This window comes from Ailuropoda melanoleuca, chromosome 9 (genome assembly GCF_002007445.2).
Source record: "Ailuropoda melanoleuca isolate Jingjing chromosome 9, ASM200744v2, whole genome shotgun sequence".
NCBI classification, from domain to species: Eukaryota; Metazoa; Chordata; class Mammalia; order Carnivora; family Ursidae; genus Ailuropoda; species Ailuropoda melanoleuca.
In genome coordinates, this window is record NC_048226.1 from 87,180,625 (window position 1) to 87,190,673 (window position 10,049).

Consider the following 10,049-nt stretch of genomic DNA (forward strand, 5'->3'; position numbering starts at 1 on the left):
ACAGATATTTGAGTGAGCAGATGGCTGGCTGGCAGGCAATGTAATTATCTGTTTCCCTATCTCTCCTCCACCAGACCCTTGAACACGGGGACCATATCCCATTAATCTCTGAGTCCCCAGTGCCTGGTTCAGAGTGGATCCGTAACAGCAATGTATTGAACCACCCTGAGAATGAATAAACATAGTTGGCTCTCAGTTGTCTGGAATCTGGTATTTCAGTCCTTTGCTCCTGGCTGACAGCAGGCAGAGGAGGGGAGCTGGGGACAGTTTGCTCTCCATGTGTGTGAGCAGCTCAAGGGAAAGGTCCGCTGGAGGATCCATCACTGGGTGTTCACTGGGCGATGCTTCTCAGGGACTGCACGTTAGCCTCGCTGCCCTGGCACCTAATGGGGAGTTAGCTGTGACCATTTCCATTTACCTAATTCTGGAGCTTCTCACATTAGGAGCTCTCACTGTGCTCTGGGAAGCTTGTAGCAACTTAGGAACCATGAAGTCTAGGTTCCCTCCTTTGTCAGAGGAAGGATGCAGGCCCCAAGGAGAGGAAGTCACTGGTCCAGAAGCATCCATCATAAGTGACTTGGCCCCTTCGTGCATCTGGTGTTTGTGGAATGCCTGCAGCACGCCAGACTCTGGGGGGCTGTGGTGCCCAGCATGTCCCTGTCCTCATGGAGCCCACAGTCTCATGAGGAATGAAGCTTTAGGCAAACAAAAAGGAAAGACTGCCATGCTGACAAGTTTTTTGAAGGAAAGGTACATGGTCTGTGAGAATACGGAATAGGGGGATTTGACTTGATTTAAGTGGTTGGGGAGTTTTCTCTGAAGAGATCATAAATGAATTGAAATCCAAAAAGTCAAGTAGGAGCTGGCTGAGGAGAGAGGAGGGGACCAGCATTCCAGGCAGAAGATACAGCATGCTCAAAGGCCCTGAGGCCAGAGGGAACTTAAGACATCAGGTGGCCATTGTGGGGGAGCCAGCATTCAAACCCAAATCCACATGTGGAAACACAAGGGCTGTGCCTTGTGAGTTTAAAATGCAATTCTGTTTGCTCAAATTCTTTGGACTCCTCTGGATAATATCCTCAGATGGAAAAGGGGGCAGGAAGAGCCCGTAGCCCCTCTGACTCCTTCGGCCATCGAGCCTCCCCGCAAGCAGCCTGGGGGAGATATACCAGGCTTTTATGTCTTAGCAATTTCCCCAAGGCCAGAGGCTCCCCAGACTGCTGCAGGGCAAAAGCATTCGCCAGCCATGCCTGAGTTGACCGAAGCCTGGCAAGGGAATGATTTGGGATGGGATGGAGTCTTCCTCGTCCCCTGAGAAATTGCGTAATCCCTCTCCCTGCCACCATGTTTTCCTTTTCCCAATTCTAATTAAAAATCAGACCATGCCCTCTCTCAAGAAAAGGAAGTTTGACTCAAATATTATTAAGATAATAAATCCCTATCACAGTGCTTGTTTCTCTTTCTCACAGAGTTACAGTGTTACTCTCTCCCGGGTCTGCAGGGCTCAGGGAAATCCCTACAGGGAAAATGAAAGAGACACAGAGACAGAAAGGTATCACATGGGAAAAGAATTCTAATTTTTTCATGTTTCCCCAATGGGTAAAATAATAAAGCAGATTTTGCTAAAGAATTAGATAGTACTTTTTAACCTTCCAAGTCGTCCGCAAGATAGAACGGGACGCTGTGGAGGCAGAGGGTTCCCTGTCCTGGGAAGTGTTCACGGAGAGGCTGGACGTCGGCTTGGTAGAGGTGTTTGAACAGTGGCCATAAGCAGAGGGCTGATGACCTTGCTGCTTCCTCCCAAAGCTGAGATGCCGTGCCCTAGGATCAAGTAATCAATCCATTGCGTCACTGGTTCTCTGCAGGGGGAATGTCTCTGATCCAGCAGTAAGACTGCAGCTAGAAGCCCAGGGGATTAGCAAGAGGCCACATCGTCAAAATCACTGTGCTATTCGAAAATAAAATCCTGAGATAGGAGCTCTGTCACCAACCTTGTGTAACCAGCCAGCCCTCCAGAAGCACCGTGCTTTTCCTGTTTCTCATTCATGAATGAACTTTGGAGTATACTGTGTGGGCCAGACCCAGTGCGGGGAGGGGGTCAGGGGCCAGTGAGCAGTGAGCTGTGAGCTGTGGGCCCCGTCCACGTCCTCGCAGGATGTACAACTGACCGGGCAGTTTGAAGACAGCGCTATATGGTTGTCCTGGGGAGGCCCCAGGTGCAGGAGCACTTCACAAGGAAACCCGAGGGCCCTGGGGAGCAAGGCCTTCTGGGGAAGCAGCCTGTGGCTAGCCAAGGCTGACCATGGGGAAGGTGTCTGGGCCACAGCTATATCCCTCCCAGGGAAAGTGCCCTGCCTTCTGTTTCCAGCATCTTCCCAGCCTCACTCTGAGAGCACCACCAGCTCCCACAGTCCTGCCCGCTGCTACACAGCCCAGGAGAGGTCAAAGGAGAGTTGACCTCCAGCAGCTCCAAGGGTGCTCCTAAGGGCCCAGAGCCGTCCACAGACATCCGGGTCTCTGCAAAAGCAGCTCTGTCTCCTTTCCTCCAGGTCACCCTTTTGCCCTTGCAGTCTGTTGGGGGGCGGGAGGGGTTAAGGATTTTGTTCAGTTCTTCATTAATACATCTGGTTGGAGGATTATGTGTGTTTGTGTCCACAAGAAGTGACACGGGGTGTCATAACACATTGGCAGATGAAGAACCACCTTAATACTGAGGTATGTCTGAAAATGTGAGCGTTCCTGCCATTCACTTGAAGAGACGGGGTTCCGTTCCATTTTTGAGAGGGAGAGAAAGAAACTAGGTTTACTCAGTGCGTGCATGCACACGCGCACACACACACACCAGTGAGCTCACTGACCCCTAAAGCCCCGATTTGACACTGGCCTTCCTCAAGAAAAAACGAAGCAGTATTTCGGNGTTCCATTTTTGAGAGGGAGAGAAAGAAACTAGGTTTACTCAGTGCGTGCATGCACATGCACACGCACACACACACACACACCCGTGAGCTCACTGACCCCTAAAGCCCCGATTTGACACTGGCCTTCCTCAAGAAAAAACGAAGCAGTATTTCGGGAGCGCCTGCTTGCCTTGCGCTCACCCGGAACCCTCACAGCGGCCCGGCAGGTGTGAAGTATGGAAGCGAGTCTCACCGAGGGTGCGGGACTGACGGGCACCCAGCGAGGAAGTGGCAGACCCTGGATCCCCGCTACTCCGCTCTTTCCGCTCGGACCCACCACGGCCAGTATCCCCAGTCCCGTGCCGACCTGGTGCCCTTCGGCCTGGCTGGGAGAAGGGAGAGCAGTAGCTGTCTACCCGCCCCGGGCCTCGTCTCCCGTTGTCTCGAGCACCGTTCGGGTGGACATCCAAGCAGAGGCAGCCCCCTTCGCCGCCTGGTTGCTGGGAAACCCAGTTCCTCAGGGATCACAGCAGGAGGCCGGCTGCGGTCCATGGGCCCACCCAGGGGTGCACGTGGCTCTCCAGGGGATCAGCAGTAGGCACGAATGACAAGATAGATGACGTGCTCTTGGTGCTAAAGCTCTCCTCAGGGCCCCCCTCCAGTCCCTTCTCAGCCAGAGAAGTGGCCAGGCAACAGCGGCCTCACCAGGAGGGAGGCGGAGAAAAAGCCGGTGGCTTCAGGAATCTGTACAGTCGATACACTTCCAGCCTGTCCTGGACTATTCGCTGGACCCTTGACAGCCCTGGGCGCCCCCCTCGGGCTCCTCTCCCAGGAGCTCCAGATCCCGGGAGCCCACGGGGTGATCATGGTGGCCCATCCTCCCCTCCTAGGGCTGCCTTAAAGCGGGTGGCTTACACAAGTGTGTTTTCTCGCGGTGCTGGAGACTGCAAGTCTGGCGTTGGCAGGGTGGTTTCCTTCCGGGGGCTGTGAGGGAGAGTGTTCCACGCCTCTCTCCTAGCTTTTGCTGGGTCGCTGGCAGTCCCTGGCACGTAGGCTTGTAGACGCATCACTGTGGTCCCCGCCTTTGTCTTCACGTGGTGCTCTCCCCAAGTGACTCCGCCTGTGTCCAGAGTCCCTGTGTATAACGTCACCAGCCGTCCTGGATTAGGGGCCACCCTAATGACCTCATCTTAACTTGATTACTTAGCTCTGTGAAGGAATCTCCACATCGGGTGACATTCTGAGATCCTGAGGATTAGGACAGCAATATATCTTGTTGGGGAGACACAATTCAACTCATCAGAGGGCCCTTGCTCTGTTTTCATAACTTCAGAGAATATAAGAATTAAGCATTTCTCCATGCGGATTCTTACTAAATACTGTTTGTATGTTATGAGCAGACTGTGGAGACTGCCTGGGTTGGAATCCTGACCGAGCCATTTCCTGGCTGTGTGATCTGAGGCCAAGTATTTAGCCTCCCCGTGCTCAGTTTCCTCAGCCATAAAATGGGAATAATGGTCACACATCATTGGGTTGCTATGAACATCAAATTAAAAATACACTTAAGATGTCTCATCTTGCTATGATCCTACCATGCTTGGAAAAGCCTGCACCTAATAGAACAACGAAAGTATGTGATACCATGTAGTATACTTACTAAGTATAATACTTACTATGTAATCGCGTACCGGACACTGTGCCAAATGCTGGGGCGTATGTCAGCTTACGTAATCGTCACCGCAAACTCTATTATTACCCGTTTTACAGAAGCAAAAACTAAGCCCTAGAGAGATTTAGTCACGTGTGTATGCCCCACTGTCAGTAAACAGAACAGTTAGGACCTGAATCCAGTTTGTCAGACTCTGGAACCTCTTAGGAACCACTGTGTCTGGCCGCCCCTCCAGGAATAAGGAAAGGGCCTTGTAATGATGTAAAGAATCCCAGGCCACCACCTCCATGTGCCCAGAAAACCCTCCTGTGTTCAAAGGCCTGCTTCTGGGGCCGTTTCCTGTGATGTCAGGCTGGGCTCAGAAACACACAGTCCTTTTTAAAAACTGGCCCCAAACATGGGCACTTGTCTCTCCTCCAAGCCCTAGGATGGCTTTGGAAGGGGCCCCCCCCAGGAGAGCCAGGAAGAGCGACCCCCCCCCCCCCCCCCCCCGGATATACCATNCGCCTCCCCAGGAATGATCATCTCCTGACATCTGTCTCTGGTTTTGTGTCGTCTTCCTAGGGACGTCCGTCAGAACTGCATTGCTGATAAAGGGGACGCTCTGTCTTTGAAGAAAGAAGAGAACCTCCCTCCCCGGCCTTGGGCCACCCTGGCCAGAGACTCCAAGTGGAACCACTTAGCGGGTGTGCGGCTGCAGGGCACAGGAACCCCAGCCTTCACTCACACCGCCCAGAGGACCGGTGGGAATTGTTCATAGTGCCAAAGTCCTACTACTGCGTTTTCAATGGGTCCCTGTAAATAGTTTGCTCCTCTGCCCTGGCCCCCACCTCTTGCTATACTGGAACCAATTTGTACAATGTGGGAATTTTGTTACCTTTTTAATCAAGGGCAACGTCCTTTTCCAGCACTACCATTGTAAGGTTTTTTCCAGGCGGGAGGGCTGATCACACGTGCTTTTTCTCTTTTTTCCTTTTTTTTTTTAATCTTTATTTTATTAATTTGGGGGAGGGGGGATGTTAGCATTAGTGCCATTATATCTACTGGATTTTAGGTAGGGAGAGTTCTTTTTTTTTTTTTTAAGTAGTTTGAAATTTGGGCAATTTCTCTGTGGGAAGGGCTAGGATTGGGGCATCTGTCTCCACTTGGAGAGGGTTTACAGATGACAGATCTTCCCAATCAGACCCATTTCCAGTGCTGCCCCCAGCCACCCCTGGGGTCCCTGTTTAGCCACGCACAAGGCTTTCCGAACTGCCAACAGGTAGATCTGGTTTCTCAGCCGCCTGGCCTCTTTGGCTGACTTTGGGCCAAGCAAGCACCAGAGACCCGGGGAGCAGGTGGCTCCCCACTTTCAGCCTCTTTTCAGATACCAGCAGAAAGGGCTCCCACATTTTTAGCATTATCATTACTTCTATGAAAATAAAACAAAAAGAGGTCTTCCTATCTAGATGGTACAAAGATGAACAGCTTCGGTTTTGATTTCTGCTCCTGACTGGCTTTTCTCAGTGTGGTTTTTGACAAGATTTCAGCTTGAAGCCTCACCATGAATTGGTTTTTGTTTGTTTGTGTGTTTGTTTTTGGGCCAATCTTAGATTCCTGAGTGCACTTTTTTTTCCCCCCAGTTAGTCCTAACTTTTAAAGAGGAAAAACCAAGAGACCTATCTGGTGTAAATGTTGCAATATGAATTGTGTTTGCCACCCCCCCACCGCCCCCCAATTGGGTACACTGCACAAATAAAATGCTAGGGAGTTTGGAAAAAAACCTTTTTTTTCTAACTTGTTGCTCATTTGTTGTAACTCAATAAAGCAAAGACTAAACATTTTTATAACCTTTTCCTCTGCTCCTTGTTCTTCATTCCCGTCTGGCTCCCAGGGCACGGCGCGAGGGTTCCAACTCAGCCACCCCCCATTTCAGAGCAGTTATGACAGATTCATTTGTCATTTCTAATTTTCTGTCTTGGCGAGGTCCGACAGCACAAATGGGACTTTAAAAACAGGGCATAAATGGTGATGGGGAAATCTGTCATATCTCTTTGACACAGACAAGTAAGTGAGGCCCTCCCTCCTGCAGGGTCTTCACAAACAGATTCATAAAATACCGCAGGGTGGGAATGAGATACGCAGGCCATGTGCAGCACCACTGCCCATGCTCAGGTGACCCAAGGTAAGTCACTTTCCCCCCCGGACTGCTGATGACTGGCGATGAGGACACTGCCATTTCTCGGAGAAGGATGGCTTTCGTGTCTCTGCCCAGGTAAGGTTTAAAGGAGTCCCTCACTATGCAGAGAAAGGGGAACTCTCGTACACTGTTGGCGGGAATGCAAGCTGGGGCAGCCACTCTGCTCCGAAAGGGCATCTGCACCCCAGTGTTTATAGCAGCAATGTCTACAATAGCTGAACTATAGAAAGAGCCCAGATGTCCGTCGACAGATGAATGGATAAAGAAGATGTGGTGTATATATATACGCACAATGGGATACTACTCAGCCATCAAAAAAAAAAAAAAAAGAAAAAGAAAAAGAAATCTTGCCATTTGCAATGACATGGATGGAACTAGAGGGTATTATGCTAAGTGAAATAAGTCAATCAAAGAAAGACAATTATCATATGCTCTCACTCATATGTGGAATTTAAGAAACAAAACAGAGGATCATAGAGGGAAAAATAAGACGAACCCAGAGAGGGAGACAAACCATAAGAGACTCTTAATCATAGGAAACAAAGTGAGGGTTGCTGGAGGGGACAGGTTGGGCAGGGAGGGAGGAATGGGGTGACTGGGAGATGGGCATTAAGGAGGACGTATGACGTAATGAGCACTGGGTGTTATATAAGTCTGATGAATCACTGACCTCTATCTCTGAAACTAATATACTATATGGTAATTAGTTGAATTTAATAGATTTTAAAAATCTTAAGACAAAAAATAAAAAAGGGTCCCTCACTGTTCAGCAGTGACACTCATCTACCCAGTGCTTTTGAAAGGGGCAGGCCCCAGAATCACCTGGAAGGGCTACTTAAAAGTTTTTGAATCAGTAGGTCTGGAGCAAGAGCCGAGAATCTGCGTTGCTACCAAGTTTCCAGGTAAGGCTGAGGCCGTTGGTCCAGGGAACCTGCTTTGGGAATCTCTGGTCCCGAAGTTTAATTTTCCAGGGACTGACTTTTGGCCAGTTTATCTAAACTAAGCATGTGTATAAAGCATGTATAAGCATATTCTTCGGGTAGTCCCCCCACCTCCCCACACACAGGAAATATTGAAAATTCAGGGACTCTGAAGAAGTTGGCCTTCTCTGGAAGATGCGCTCAGTATTGACTATCGTAGCGTTCTGGCCTTTGGCTGAAAAACCAGGCAGTCCTGCAGCGGCTGTTGTCTGTGGACTCCGGTTGCCTTGGAGAGACCTGCCCACTAATCTTTTCTGCTCTTTTTCCTTCTCCATCCCCTGGTCCCTGACACAGTCCAGAGGCAGAGATGTCTTCTTAGTGGAATCTGCTTGGTCCCCGCTACCCCCCGCTGGGAGCTCATGCTCCAGACACCACCCTCCACCTGGACCATTGCAAGAGCACCTGTTCTCTGTTCAAGTGTCTCCCGCCCTCCAGGATTCCCTTCCTGCAGGACAGGATGAGACTGAGGCAAGCAAGCTCCAACGGGTGCAAAATGTAAGGAACCAAGGCCGTGCCAGGGCCAAGTCCAGACATGCAGGACCCTGAGAGTGGACACTTCCTTAAATATTGCCTCCTAGGTGCCATATGTGCCTCACCCTAGCCCTGCCTAGCTGCCGTGCCTTCCTCCAGCCCTGCTTTAGTTTCCTCCATCTGGCTTTTCACAACGTGTCCTCATATGTCTGTTTACTGTCTTTTGCACCCCACTGCGTTACAAGCTCCACGAGGACAAGGGTTGTGTCTATCTTGTCCCCTCTCCCACATCCTCTGGCCCTAGCCCAGCGTCAGGCACAGAGGAGATGCTCCCTAGATATCTGTGGGATGGAAAGGTGGCGGATGGATGGACAGATGGATGAATGGACAGATGGATGGATGAAGAGTGCCAGCTCTGCAGTCAGACCCAAGTTTGAATCCCAGCTCTCTGGCTCACAAGCTTGGTGCTCTTACTGGGTTTACTTAATTTTTTCCCACAGCCCAACTTCCTCATCTGAGACCTGGAGGTGCANACAGATGGATGGATGAAGAGTGCCAGCTCTGCAGTCAGACCCAAGTTTGAATCCCAGCTCTCTGGCTCACAAACTTGGTGCTCTTACTGGGTTTACTTAATTTTTTCCCACAGCCCAACTTCCTCATCTGAGACCTGGAGGTGATTTTTGCCGTTTCCATTGTGAGGATTAACTGAGCTCCAGTACTCGAAGTAACCAGCACATAGGTGCTCTACAAATGTTCATTCCCCTCGTGCTGCTCTGACTGGGGAGTGACATCAGGCCAGGCCGTGCGACGGCTGTGCCTTTCCATGTCCGTGTGGGATGCCTGTGTGGGAAAGGCAGACAGGAAGCTGGATCTAGGTCTAGGAGATGATATTCCAGACACCTGTGCTTCTGGCTTTGGAGACTTCACCATGTGCAGCCAATACTCTCCTTCCTCCTCTTGACACCCAAACTCTCCCGATACCCCTCTTCCAAAAAAAAAAAAAATCCCAAAAATCCAACATGCAATTCTTTTATTAGGGAAAAAAAAAAAATGAAGCGTGGCCATCATTGGCTCCTTCCTGGTGCCTGCCTGCACCGCCTTCCCTGTGTGTTCCCAGCATGGCACCTGCCACAGGCCTCATCTCCCCACGCTGATCTGTCCTTCCAGCTCATCAATGAACATCAGACCAAAGCCGGCCTCCAGCATCTCCCCTGGGCATCTGCCTTCCACTCCTGTTCTCACTGCCCTTGAGCTCCAGTTAACTCTCAAGCAACAGAAAGAAATTCTTCAAGAAAGGCAGCGTGAGACGCTATCAGATGCCTGAAGGAACCAAAGGGAAAACCAAGCCAGCACATTTGTCTTTTTATTTTAATTCCTGCACCAAAGAGAAAGCCTTGATAATCAGTTGCAGTGAAAACACACAAGAAAGATGGTTGTGCTCTTTTAAGCATCCAGCAAAATATGTCAAGCTATCTTTGCTCGCCGGGGAGAGATGAGAGGGTGGTAGAAGAAAGGAGAGGCTCTTTAGGGGGGACAGCCGGAGAGGAGCCTCATTGGGGTGAAGAGGGCAGTGGCGGGGCCTGACTGGCTGCTGCTCCTGTCTGCCCTGTCTTTGCATGACCGTCTCTTCCTGTGGGGTTCCACTCAGCTCCCCCTCCACTCATGATTCTGGGGCGCTGCCCATGGCAGTGACCTGCCCCTCCCATAGGACGCTCCAGCCCCCTATGCAGAGCCGGATGCCTTGTCTAGCAGGAGTGTTCCGGGCTGGGGGAGAGAGTTCCCTTTTTCCATTTAAATGACAGTGTGTGATTAGCCTGTTGCCACCGGCCGCCCGAAGCCCCTGCCTGAGTCAG

The 10,049-nt window shown here is 50.7% G+C and overlaps 2 protein-coding genes across 5 annotated transcripts in view; both read left to right on the forward strand.

Moving 5' to 3' along the window:
* Window positions 1-6,395, forward strand: part of LOC117795019 (zinc fingers and homeoboxes protein 2) — a 165,709-nt gene extending 159,314 nt beyond the window's left edge. For all 4 annotated transcript variants that reach the window (XM_034668573.1, XM_034668571.1, XM_034668574.1 and 1 more), the window contains one exon: window positions 5,131-6,395. The gene's annotated coding sequence lies outside the window, so the exon portion shown is untranslated. The remainder of the gene's footprint in view (window positions 1-5,130) is intronic.
* The window catches only part of LOC100482533 (zinc fingers and homeoboxes protein 2), a 14,929-nt gene extending 8,534 nt beyond the window's left edge, over window positions 1-6,395 (forward strand). Inside the window, exon 2 of the mRNA XM_034668575.1 lies at window positions 5,131-6,395. The gene's annotated coding sequence lies outside the window, so the exon portion shown is untranslated. The remainder of the gene's footprint in view (window positions 1-5,130) is intronic.
* Window positions 6,396-10,049: the final 3,654 nt, after the last annotated feature.